Source organism: Lonchura striata, chromosome 2 (genome assembly GCF_050655825.1).
Source record: "Lonchura striata isolate lonStrDom1 chromosome 2, ASM5065582v1, whole genome shotgun sequence".
Lineage (NCBI taxonomy): Eukaryota > Metazoa > Chordata > Aves > Passeriformes > Estrildidae > Lonchura > Lonchura striata.
In genome coordinates, this window is record NC_140704.1 from 107,922,597 (window position 1) to 107,935,302 (window position 12,706).

Sequence of the window (12,706 nt, forward strand, 5' to 3'; positions counted from 1 at the left end):
TTTTTTCTTCTTGGCAGCCTAAAGCATCACAAGGGCCATATTGTTCAGGATTTCAGAGAGCAATCGTTTATCTTTGTGGATACAAGTAAACGGACAATGGTGTCCCGACCATCTGCTCAAGCTGCTTGAGAACAGTCTTCTGTGCAAATGGCATGAAAGGTAATTTAACCTCAGAAGGTGCCCACAGAGCTCCAGTTCTGTTTACCATTGTGTCTTTGCCAGTCTAAAAATAAATAATGCTGAACAAAAACATCCTTTTTTTCTTTCCAATTTAAAGAATAGATCATTATCAGAGCTAATTTCAGCTAATTTCACTACAAGGAGTTTTTCTTTTCTAGTATGTTTTAAAGTAGTAGATAGGTTTCCTGGAATAAATGGTATCTGTCTTATAATTGTGTTTGTTGCTGTAGGAGACTGTTGTTTTTCAGAGTACAAAATAGAGTATAATCATGGAGTGGTACTCAGTGCCGAGTGATACACACTTTTTTTTCAACATATCAAGTCTAATTCTGCCATGACCCTTGTTATTTTGTTTTGCCAGCCACATGTGTTTAATTGAGGAAGGAAGAACTGCTAGTAAGCAAGTTTTTATTTGCAGAGGGGTATTCTGTCCTGAAAATTAAGAGTGCCTTTTCTAGATGCCCTCTTTCAAAGCCTCACTTGAAATAGTTTGTCTCTGGTCCCAGTGAAACTTTGAAAAGATTTGAAGTTTCACTTCAAAAAACTCATATGTATATGTATAAATAAATATATATATATATATATATATATATATAAAATAGCCAAATGAGGGAAAAGCAGTTACTTTCTCAAATTTAATACATATTTTAGGCAAGAAAAGAAGGGCTTGACATTCATCTCACTGTCAAGGGTTCTGCAGTTCCTGCTGGCTGTGGTGGTTACTCTCAGGACTAGGAAAAGAAGCTTCTGGGTGCTTCCCCACAGCTTGAAGCTCTGTATTATCTTCTGCCGTCTGCTGTGCTCATTTCTTCTGTTCAGTGCTACAAATAAAGGAGTTTCTGGCTCCTCCAGGCTCTCTTCGTAGTGCATTCCTCCTGCTTTGTGGGAGGTCAGACAGGTCCACGATGTGACTGTTTTCTGGCAAAGCCTGGAGGTCAGATCAGACCTTGTTGAACATGTTCTCTGGGATGCTGCTGTTGCACAGTCATCTTGCATGCTGCTGTGGGAGGAGAAGTGGAAAATGCATTTTCCTGGCTGCCTTGTGAGATAACTTGTTCTGAGGGCACGTGGGAATGTCAGCAGCAAAAGAAGGTAGATAAAATCTGTATTCAAGAATCAAATGTATTCAAGAATTAAATGAAAAATGGCAACGATGTGTCTGTGAGAAGAGAAGTAGGTTTCATCTGGTTTTGTTGCTTATTTAGCTACACTGGTTTAGCTAACCTAATAAAATAAAGTGTCTTACTGTAAAAAAATACATTCTGGATGTAAATGGACCAGATTCTTGATTTAATTGCTAAAGAGTATCCAGTCTTGATGGTGCCAAACTTTTGCTCTAACTTAACAACATAAGACTGATTCATACTTTACTTGGACACTTTCACTTGGATTTATTTTTTTAAGCAGAAGAGGTGGAACATGACAGATTTGAAAATGTTTTATATAGCTTTCAACAAGAAGCAATTTATAGCAACTTGAAGTTACATAACTTCTAACTCCACTTTTTTTTCATGGCATGATTTAGATAGATCTGGTACTTTCACAATAATTCAAAGGAATATGCAATCAGTCAATCCATCTTGTCTATTTTAAGCATTTCCAAGGAACCATCACAGTAGTTTCTACATTCTAAATCTGAATACAAGTGACAGTTTGCCATAAACAAGTATTTTGCAAAATATAAAAAATAAAAATGGCTTTATTCATTTATGAAATTAAACCTTCCTCTAATAAAGGGATCCCTCAGGATTGCTCATGGTGTTCATTATACAATTAGAATTAATTTATGCTTTAGGTAAAAATTTACTTTCGGAAAAAGTGTGTTTTCCATAGGAAGATGATGGGATTCGTCTTCACCTATAGCTAACTTGTAGATTTGTAAGACCCCCACAATTATCAGAAAGACAATGGAGTATTAACTTCCATTAATTGTATTGGCCTAGATATAGAACAAATGAACACAACAAAACTTTTTGCAGAATAATATTTAGGATAATCTAGGAATTCATTCAGATGGCTTCAGAATACTTGTAGCCAGAGGTAGTTTGGATTCTCTCATAAAGTAGTTTATACAAACCACTTTGCAGTATTGTTCAAATGAATCATTGAACTTTTAATCAGTTGAATAATTCATGAACATTCTTTTAAAGGAATTTAATCAAAGCATTACGTGAATACTTTTACAATGTTGTACCTATAGTAGTATCAAAGCAATCCTTCAACCTCAACTTGCACATCTTTGTAGTTGGGATGTTTGTGTTTTGCATCATTTGATCTGAAAAGAAGCCATAAGTTTGTGTAGGGCAGAATTAGGCATCTGTCTTGGATATAAAGGTTATCCTGCTGAGGAAAACAGACTAAGTTACGAAAAACATTAGAGGAAGTACAAATCAAAAGTTAGAAAACCAAACCCAGAAAATAAACCCAACAATAAGAAAATGTTGAAAGTGAAAGAAAATGAAAAGCAGCCTGTATCTCAGGAATATTTTCTGCTTTTGGCAACATTATCATATTTACTTAAAATCCTAGAATTTTCATTTCTTGTTATATTTCTTCCATATCTGCAGGGTAGATTTCAGTATTTTTAGTGTACTTTTTCAATCCACATGGACATTTTACTGGAAAAAATAAGAGGAGCATTAATAGAAGTTATTGAATTTATCTAGAGCTTTTTTATGGCCAAGGGTGGCCACTGTATTTCAAAGCTACAACAGATGAAAATCTGTGCTACTGTCAAGAGAAAGTAGTCTAGAAGGCCCTTTTAGTTTTCCTCAAAGTATGGAAACCCTGAATATTGGAGAACTCAGTTTATCTCCTGTTTGTCAAAAGGTACATGGTAGTTCTGTGTGTTATTTTTGACATTTTACTGAGCAACAAAGCATTGTTAGATTCACAGAAAGAAGGAATTAGAGATTATGTAGAATTTGACTTCTACCTCTCATCTCTTCTACCTCACAGACCATGTTTGGCCTTCATTTTTTGTTGCTCTTTAATTTCCTTAGATGAAGTGGTCAGGAATAAGGAAAGAGTAGAAGAATATTGTTACCCTTTCATGTGGATCTTCTATCATTAATATGTATATGATTGAAAGCCTGAGACAAAATGTGAAGAAGCCACTTCCCAATATATGGTGATACTATTTCATGGTTCTCACCCATACCAGAGAGCACTGACATTTCATTTAATGAGCTGTAATTGTCTGCTGACATCTCTCATGGTCTTAGGCTGTGGCTGGGTTTTGTTTTGTAATGTGGACACTTCAGTGCAAATGTATGTTGGTGTCTAAATGCTTGCTAGGGTGTCTAGATTCTCATATAATCAATATACTACATGTTTCCATGGTAGTCAGCCCAAAAGAATGATTTAAATATCCATCTCCTACAGGTTCAAATCACTGGCAACTTTCTATGCGTCTAGGATCATTCAAAATGTGGCAGTGTACTTGAGACCTCGATGTGGAAAAGATAAATATGCCATGGGACCTGTAGGAGATCTGCAGCCTCCTAATGGGCTTTCTGGAGCCAGGAAGGAATGTTCCAAGGTATTTCTGAGGCCAACTGAACTGGGCCTTAGCTTAAGTAACAGCAAACTTAAATATCTTTCTTGCATGTAGACAACAGATGCTGGGTGTGTTAATCTGAAACTGAACTCCATGATATGTAACAGTGCCTTGATTGGATTTCCTGCAAACAGCCTCACTGACGTGAGAATCATGCAGAGAACTAATGAGATTGAGGAAAGTCATCTGGGTTTTGTCTGGTTTGCTGTAGTACTTTATAGGAATCTGACATTACTATACTATACCATACAAAAGAAAACTTTTCAAGAGTGGACCCATGAAAATTTGGCTCCAAACTGCTGCCAGTGAAAACGTGCTGCTAAATTGAGGTGCAAAGGCAGGAACTCAGATTAATGACCATGAGCTGAAACAAGAGATTTAGAATGGCTAGGAGGAGGAGCATTTTCACTCTCAGGACAAGCAGGTGCTGCATTGGTTTGCTCAGAGATCCTGTGCTGGCTCTGTTCTCTGAAGTGTTCAAGACCCAGCTGGACAAAGCCCCGAGCACCCAAGCCTGGTCTCACAGCTGAGCCTGCTTGGAGAGGAGCTTGAACTAGAAACTGCCTGATGTCCATTCTTACTTGAATTTTCCCATGATCCCAGGATATATTATTTCAAGAAGTGAAGCCAATAGCTTTTTTTGTTCAAGCTAAATTAGACAAAGATAGAAAAACTATTTCCCTCAACTGAAGGTGCAAAGATAGTAATTTTTGTTTTCTGCTATGAACAAGTGGCCCCAGAATTAATTGAACTAACCCTGTTGTGGTACAACAAAGGGTTGGGAATTAAAATGGTTTGTGAAATTGTTTTGTTACAACCAGCATTAAAAAATTGTGAGGTAACAGGAAAAAAAAACTCCAAAAACAAACAAACAAAAAAAAACAATCAAACAAACAAACAAAAAAACGGCAGAAGGACTTAGGATGGTTTGTGTGATCTTTTATTGGTTTTGGGTTTTAAGATTATGCCTTTTTTGTTGTAAAAAGGTGAGAAAGTTTTTGTAAAAATTGAATCCAAACCCCTTATAAATGAGACATTACAGGCACTCAGACAGTAGAAGAGATCACAGTTTGACTTGCAAGTAGAAATCTAGCATTTTCTCAAAATAAGGAAAAAACAGGAAAAAGGAATTTTGTCAGTCTAGAACATTTTTTTCTCTTCTTTCCTCATCTCAGTGGACCAAAAAAATTATGTCACATAGAATGAGAGCTGCATTACGCAAAAGATACTGAATTACTTTTTGCCTTTGCCACTATTATAAGCTGGTAAAAATGAAAAGGAATGTAGGAAATCTCAATTCCTTGACTAGTGGGCAAAAATAAAGGATGTTGCAAAAGTATGCAAAATGATGCATAAATAGAGAACCTGTCTAATAATAATGTTTTGGATAAAAATTGTGGGTTCAAATCAAAAATATTTTGAAAATAAGTAAAATAGTGAAGCATACTTATGACAGTAATAAAAGCAACAGTACATTTTATGTATTTTGTATGAATCCAAAGACCAGTGTTTGAGCAGGTTCTGGAATACAGGAACCGTGATCTTTGTTTTTTAGTGTAAGCCGGTTGCATACTCGAGTAGAAAGGTAGCTCTCAGTGTTTGAATTTTGGTTGCTCCTGTCTATAACCAGAGTTCCTGTAGCACTGAGCTGGTGACCTCCTTCCTAAAAAAACCTGGCATATGCCACAAGATTAGATAGGATGCTGGAGATTGTGTTACTTAACATCTTCAACAGCCTCGGACAATTTAGTGTGCTCATAATGCTACAGTTCTTTTCCTACAACAGAGAAAAATCAAAATTCTAGTAGAATGTAACCAGGACAGACATTAAATAGCTACCAAAGGAACTTTGTTGCATCCAAATGCTAAAGGGTATCTGCAAGAACTTGACTATTTTCAGTGATATGTTCAGGAAAATACAGATCGGTTAAAGTCAGAAGGAGCTTTTTAGAGTCATTGGCCATGCTCCAAAATTCTTTTCACACTTTTTCACACTGTCAGCAGTCCTTTAACTGTTCTAACACTATATTATGCTAGTTTCTGAGAAGTGTACCGCTGCAGTTCCTGAACAGCTGATTACAGTATTGTCATTATTATTGTTTCAAGATTTTTCCCTTTTGTAGTAAAGGATGTTGTGCAAAAGTGGTGATCACTAAAACTTTATAAGAAGATATATTTTGTCTCACAGGTTTGCTATCCAACTCCCGTGCCCTCAAGCATATTTTTTTCTTTTCTATCTGTTCTATTATTTTCAAGCTACCAACTGTGAAGTTTGTTCTGATTGAACCTTGAGCTGATCAAATATGTTGTCAGTAGCATAAAGTCAGATAAATATACACATTATTATTGTGGTTCTGGAGAATGCATGCATAAGATGTTTCACACATAAATAGTTTAATAAAAAATTGAATGCTGGTATTTTTATCTTGTCTAGTGAAAAGGGATGATCCATTTAACTATTTCTAATTTTCAAAGTGTTCAGTTATATACAGTCATTAGTTCTAGCTGGGGTACTCTTTATATGAATATATACATATATATAAATATATACAGAAATAAAATCTTGATTTCTATTTGATTTGCTTTTCTAGTGTATCCTTTACCTGCTGCTCAATTTTTTTTTTACTCTAATGTTTTTTGGTATTTGCTTGAAATGTTCTGCAATAGAAACACTGCTACATTCTCAGATATTTGCAAACACATTATATTTTAGTCCTATATGGTCCATCTTCACAGATGCAGAAAATGGTATGCTTAAAGAGAAAAATGGGTAGTAGTTTTTTGGAGTTTGTTTTTTTTTTTTTTGTGGTTTTTTTTTCATGTATAGGCTTACACTTGTCAGCTACAACTATGCTGCCTAGAAAAGATATCCCAACAAGAGTGATATTTTAAGTGTGTATTTTGAATTCCTATTTAAAAGTGTTGATGCCTGTAAATAACTAATAATTTTGTAGTTGGATCAACTTTTATCCAGCAAAGAGTCTTAGATACAACATTTGGGTATGATTTGCTCTGCCATGTTGAGATTAAAGATGCGTTATGTGTATTTTTTTGTATGATATATCTTGGAAAGTGTGGCATTTCACTATTAGAAATAGTATTAGAAATAGTATGGCAAAGCATATAAGCCTTATTTTAGTGCTGTAATAATTAAATCAATATCAGAATTATCTTTTGCATCACTCTAAATTAAGGCCAGTAGTTTCCAAAGGAGAGGGATTACCTCTCACACATGATTAGCTTTTGAAATGAAAAGAATGTGGAGGTTCCAAACCTTTGCAGTCCAACCTTGGCAATTAAATCTTGCAGTCCAAAAGGATCATGATGTTTCCATGCTTCTTCAGAAATAAGACACATTCCTTTTACAGTGTTTACTTGCAAATTTGCAATTGAAATGGACATGATGTCTTCCACTTCAAAACATATTGATTTGACAGTTGTTAATTCTTGGGGGAATACCAGCATTTTAATATTCTTTCAGTGTGGTTCTATTTCAGCACTTTAAATTGAGGCATTAAATATTTCTGATGTTCTAAATTTTTAGAAGAAAAATAGTTCGGCCAAGTCAGTAAATCATTTTGTCATTAAGAGGCCCTTGAAAGATAGTAAGGTCGTGAGATTTATTCTTGCTGCATGTGAAAAAAATTACATTTGCAACATGATAGATCATCTCTGGAATTAAATCTTTCTTTGAATCGGCCATCAATATGTAAAACAATGAAATTACAAAAAGTAATATAAGTACTGGAACATTAAAATTATAGTAATTTACAGTTTTAATCTTTAAGTAACATTTAGACTACACCACTAAAAGAAAAAAGGGTAAAATGTGCATGGGAATGCATCAATGAGAGGATTTCAGGGCATTATGCAATAAATGGGTTGATATCAAATAATGTTGTTATTGTTGAAAGTTACAAAATGCTAATGGTCTTTAGGAAGCTTGAGTTGAATTATTTAGTGATTTTACCATGGAGATGGATTATTACCTGTTTCATTATCTATATCTGTTGCAAATGGGATATCTTTTCTGGGCAGCTTTTAGTGGCAGTTAGCCACTAAAAAGTCAAAGAAACTAATCTATCCATATATAAAGTAAAGGGTGCAGGGTTGATAGTAAATTTTTACATGAGTAGGATGTGGGTTATTTTTGAACTTAGATTATTTTTCCTGTGATGTGGTTTATTTTTGATCTTAGAGAACTTCAGTCCTGGTGACTGCAGCATGTGTCCTATTAAACACAGCAATGGCCAATAGACCATAGACTTTATTCCCTTATCTTCTATTCCTTCTTTCATTACAGAGCAAATATGCTATGGAATTGACATCTCCAAGGTGCCTCAGAATAACAACTGGAATTTAAGACTGATTGAGGCTTCCATTCCACAGGGTCAGCTTGTTTGGGTGGTTCTTCCAGAGAAGCAGTTTGCAACTGCAGGAACACCATGTTTCTGGACCTTAGAACTTATTTTGGCATTTGCAACTAACAGGCCAGCATAAGTCACTATGAGGAACTTTCATTTTTATAGATGAATAGACTGCTGGCTCTGTGTTTCAAGTATGAATTCAATTTTATGAAAATAGTCACAATAAAGTTAAGATGAGCTCTTACAGTTACTAACATCACAGGAAAAAGTGTTAGGTGATATCTAGGCCAGAATTAGATACTGTATACATAAATTACAGTTAATAAGTTAAAATAATAAAAATCTAATGTTACTATTGGATTGTCTCTGTTAAAGGTACTTCATAAATATTCAAGATTTATTTTACACAATTACTGTTCTTGCATTCAGCACCGATTTTGTAAATCTTAAGTGAAGTCACCCCAGCTGCCTCATCACCTATATTAATGAAACATAATATCTACATGTTTCAGAATTGAAAGTGAAGGGAATCTAATGAGCTAACAGGAATTTAAAGGAAATTAACAGATCTGTATTATGTTCAGTAGTACTTAATTAGACTTTTTCTTCCCTTTTACTTATTTATTTCCAACAGCCTCTCTTCTGAGACTGACCCCTGCTGGAAGATTTTTTATTTTTTTTTTTTTTAATGTGTAATTAGAGCTGCTTTAATTATATAAACTCTCTTCCTAGGCAGCAAAATTAGTTTGAATCTTGACTGTACTTTGACAATAAAGCTCAAACTCTTGAGAAACACTGAAGATTTCTGGGAGAAAGGAACCATACTAAAAACATTGGGGTACAAAAAACTTGAAGGCTGTGAGGCAAACTGGAATTTGGTCATTTGATTTCCACTAATCACACAGGAAATCTCATGAACGAGTGGTCTCTGGTCTTTGAAGTATTCACACTTCCACCCAATATGTGTCTCTCAAAGAATAATTATTTTCAAATTAAATACCTTTTTGTTACAAAAGACCAAGTCACTGGAACAGTCTGAGCAGTTCTATTCTTGGTTCAATAGGCCCCTAAATTTTGTTGATAAACCTTTATTTAGACTTTAGGTCTATCTCTGGTATTTACTTAATTATTTTTTTTATTTATATTATTTTTATGTGTTTTATGAAACAATACATTTATTTCAGAAAAGATGAGTCAAGGTTGTGAAAAATTTGCAGTCCACTTACAGCTGCAGTGTATGCAGTTAACAATTCTGATACCTTAATACAACCTATCAAAATTCTTAAAATTTGAAATAAGCTTAAAAAGTATTTGAACAGTTTACAATTTAAAAACTAATTAATATTGGAAGATTGACCTGTATATGTATCAAATAGCTGAAGTCTTGTGTTTCAATGAGCATGTCATCTTAAAAATTTTGCGTCTTGAATTTTTAACATAATTATGAACAAACTATGGATAGTACTTGTACTTTGTCCCTATTATTCAAAACATAGGCCTTTTATCTGAAGGCTGAATTTGTCTGATGTTGGCTGATAATGACTACATTTCTACTATTCTGTGGCACCATAAACTGTGGCCAATTTCTCTCAACTTTTTTCCTAAGTGAGCACTTGGTACCGAGCCACAGTCATTGACCATTTGGTCATTCTTGGGATTCTCTGCTTCTGGTTCACGGCATCTCAGTGTGGCTTTGCAGCAGTTAGGTAGGAAGGGAGTTTGGGGGAGGAAAGAGAACAGTTACAGAGAAAGAGAACAGAGAGTGCAGCAGAATTATGAAAATCACATGAAGAAATAAAGGCGTTCTTCATGCCATATATGAATATGTATTATAATCCTAATAAATAACTTCATCCTCTCTGTAATGCATGATGATAGAAAGTAATTTTTTCTTTTCTTTTCTGATGACTAGATGTTTTACTCTTCAGAAGAAATATGAACAGAAAAATTGTTTTTTTCTGTCTTTTCACATCAACAAATAGTATTTTGGCCATGAGCTAATATACTGTGGATGCCTTGAACTATGCAAAGCATAGTTTGCCTTGTTATTTTTGTGCTATAAAATTCTTAATTTTAATAATTTAAACTAAACTTATTTTCTGTTCCACTGGATTCTGAAGTGATATTGCTTATTATCTGATTACAGCAAAACTGCTTTTACCGACTTACTAGCACATGTTCAAATAAATTTTAAGTATAATATGTTAAATGTATACACTGTAAATCACTTCAATTAGCTGTGGTTAACCCATAAAAAGTAATACTTATGAAACCACTGTGGTTCTTTTCATTACTTCAGGATGTACTTGGATTTGTTTGCTATATTGACATTGTGAAAAAGGAAAAAAGTCTTAACCAAACTAAAATAATCTATAATGCCATAAATTCTTTAATTATTGATTGATATTTCTTCAGCCACCTTTATGTTCAAAGAATATGTGTCAGAAAGAAGCATTTTCTTTTCTACTGACATTTGCATTGTTTTATCCAACTACGTAATTTGTGATGTGGTCCTTTGCACTAGAAATTTTTTATACACTTAGCTGTAGTTGTGCAATTCCAAGCATGGGTAGAGGTAATTAAAAAAGAGAGGCAGTATTACTTTAAACAGGTGAGGATGATGAAACTCTGGACTTGTGGATTGAAATGTGGATACGAAATATGCTTTTTTCAGTTGCTATTAGCTGATAAAACTGAGCCTAAGTTCTCATGTGATCACATGAGACTTGTCTACTTGTTCTCAGGCAGCTGTAAGTCCTTTTAACGCTATGAAATTAAACAAAAACAGAAAAAGAATGTAGTTTTATTAAATATTTGCAATAAAATTTTGCAGGTAACAGAGAATTTTGTTTAATCTATGTAATTAATTGTATAGTAAACATCTACTCTTACCTTTACAATCTTAGATTGTTTTTCATATTCCATTAAAAGAAGTTGGATGTTTTTTCTGTCATATTTGTTAGCTTTGTTGTGTATTTTTAACATAACATCATCTGAGATCTGTTGCGTATTTCTCCAGCACAAAACCTTTTAATCTATTTCTGACTGTTGAGTCTTAGTTCATATCTGGGCTAGCCACAAGTGAAGCCTCTTTATTTTTTGTACCAAAATTTGCAGATTTGCTTTGACGTTGACTCCCATTTCAGTGGTCTTACTCACCCAGTCAGTGCTGATCATTTTAGAAGTAACCCGGCATCCCCTAGAAAGTAGGGACCATGCAATGAATGTTTCCATTGCAGCTCCCTTCACTACCTGTAGCTTATTTATGAGCAAGTAATGCAGCAGAAAAGCAGTGAGAATAAATAACATGATTGAGAAAACACATTTAAAATTAGGATCTAGAGGGCCTGTACTGCCTCTGTATTTTTGGGTGTCATCTTCAGATTTATTCCTGCATGCCACTAGAATTCCATCTCAAGAGTCTGAAGCTGAATTTTGGAATTAATATTGATTTACTAGAGTGCCTCACATCTCTCTTGATAATGTGTATGCTGGTAACTCCTCCTCAGTACATTAGAGTGCTCCATTGCTGCTCTGTCAAACTGCAGTTCTAGAAAACCAAATTGCATTTGAGCATCTGCTGTGGTCAGCCTCAGACAATTTCTACACATTTTCCTAGCTTTCAGCATATTTTAATGTGATATTCACTAGAAATTAGCAATGCTAAACAATTAATCTCACATAAGAAAAAGCGCCCTAAGAAAGAGAAAGTATAAAATGCCCAGATTGGTCATGACAGCATAAATCAATCCTACTGAATTATTATGGGAAGTCCTTGTTTATCATGTCTAATAAAGATAGGGTCTTTTTCCAAGCTTCTGTGAATGCTCTCAGATTGTTCATTATAATAAAAAGTGATAGGCTTGAGTGACAACTGATTTCCTTTTGTACTTTCAGGAACAAGGTGGAAAACAGCCATATTAAATGGGAAATTTGGGCAATATGTCATTAAAGAGAAGACAACTGCTGTATTGAAGTAACTATCAGCATTAGCCAGAAACAGTTTCATATTTCTGGTATAACTGGGTCTTTCAAAGAGCAGTTTAAAGCCCCAAATCATAAGTATTTTTTGAGTTAACATGGTCCTACCAAACTTCCTGTGAGTTGGCAGTTCCTAAAAAAGTTTTGTCTCAATTTAACATATTGTAAAATTTCCCTGTGTAGACTATAGGGGAACTTGGATAAATAGGAAGTCTGGAGAACCAAAACCTCCTCTCTTTTTTTCTCAGTAAATATGTATGTTTATCAAAGGTGCACAACACCTGCCTTACTGTTTATGCATGGATCCTTCTCTGCTATTGAAATCTTCATGTTGATCATGGACATCCTCTGACAGGAAGAGAATGTGAGGCTCTGTGGAGATTAGAATCTCCCAGAACACCTTTTCTTTAACCATTAAAGACTTTCATGGACAGCACAATGACAAATATGAAACAGTTTAGTCATTCTGTGTCTGATTTACCAAAAATCAACCAAGTCCCATGTGACACCTTAGCGGGGCATAAAGTCTGCTCTGCACTCTGCCTGTGGGTACATTATCTTTTGGCACAACATACAAGTACCCAAGAGTGATTCTCCATCCCCAGGAGTGCAGTGGGGA

General features: G+C 34.7%; 1 protein-coding gene across 13 annotated transcripts in view; it reads left to right on the forward strand.

Annotated features, from left to right (window-relative positions):
* Positions 1-12,706, forward strand: part of DLGAP1 (DLG associated protein 1) — a 405,586-nt gene that overhangs the window by 79,594 nt on the left and 313,286 nt on the right. For 8 of the 13 annotated variants that reach the window (XM_085573764.1, XM_077784162.2, XM_077784169.2 and 5 more), the window contains exon 2: positions 18-159. The exons of 1 other annotated variant lie outside the window; for it this stretch is intronic. The gene's annotated coding sequence lies outside the window, so the exon portion shown is untranslated. Of the gene's footprint in view, positions 1-17; positions 160-3,564; positions 3,722-12,706 lie in introns of all 13 variants that reach the window. 4 more of the 13 variants (XM_021525224.3, XM_085573759.1, XM_085573760.1 and 1 more) reach the window with 1 other exon arrangement.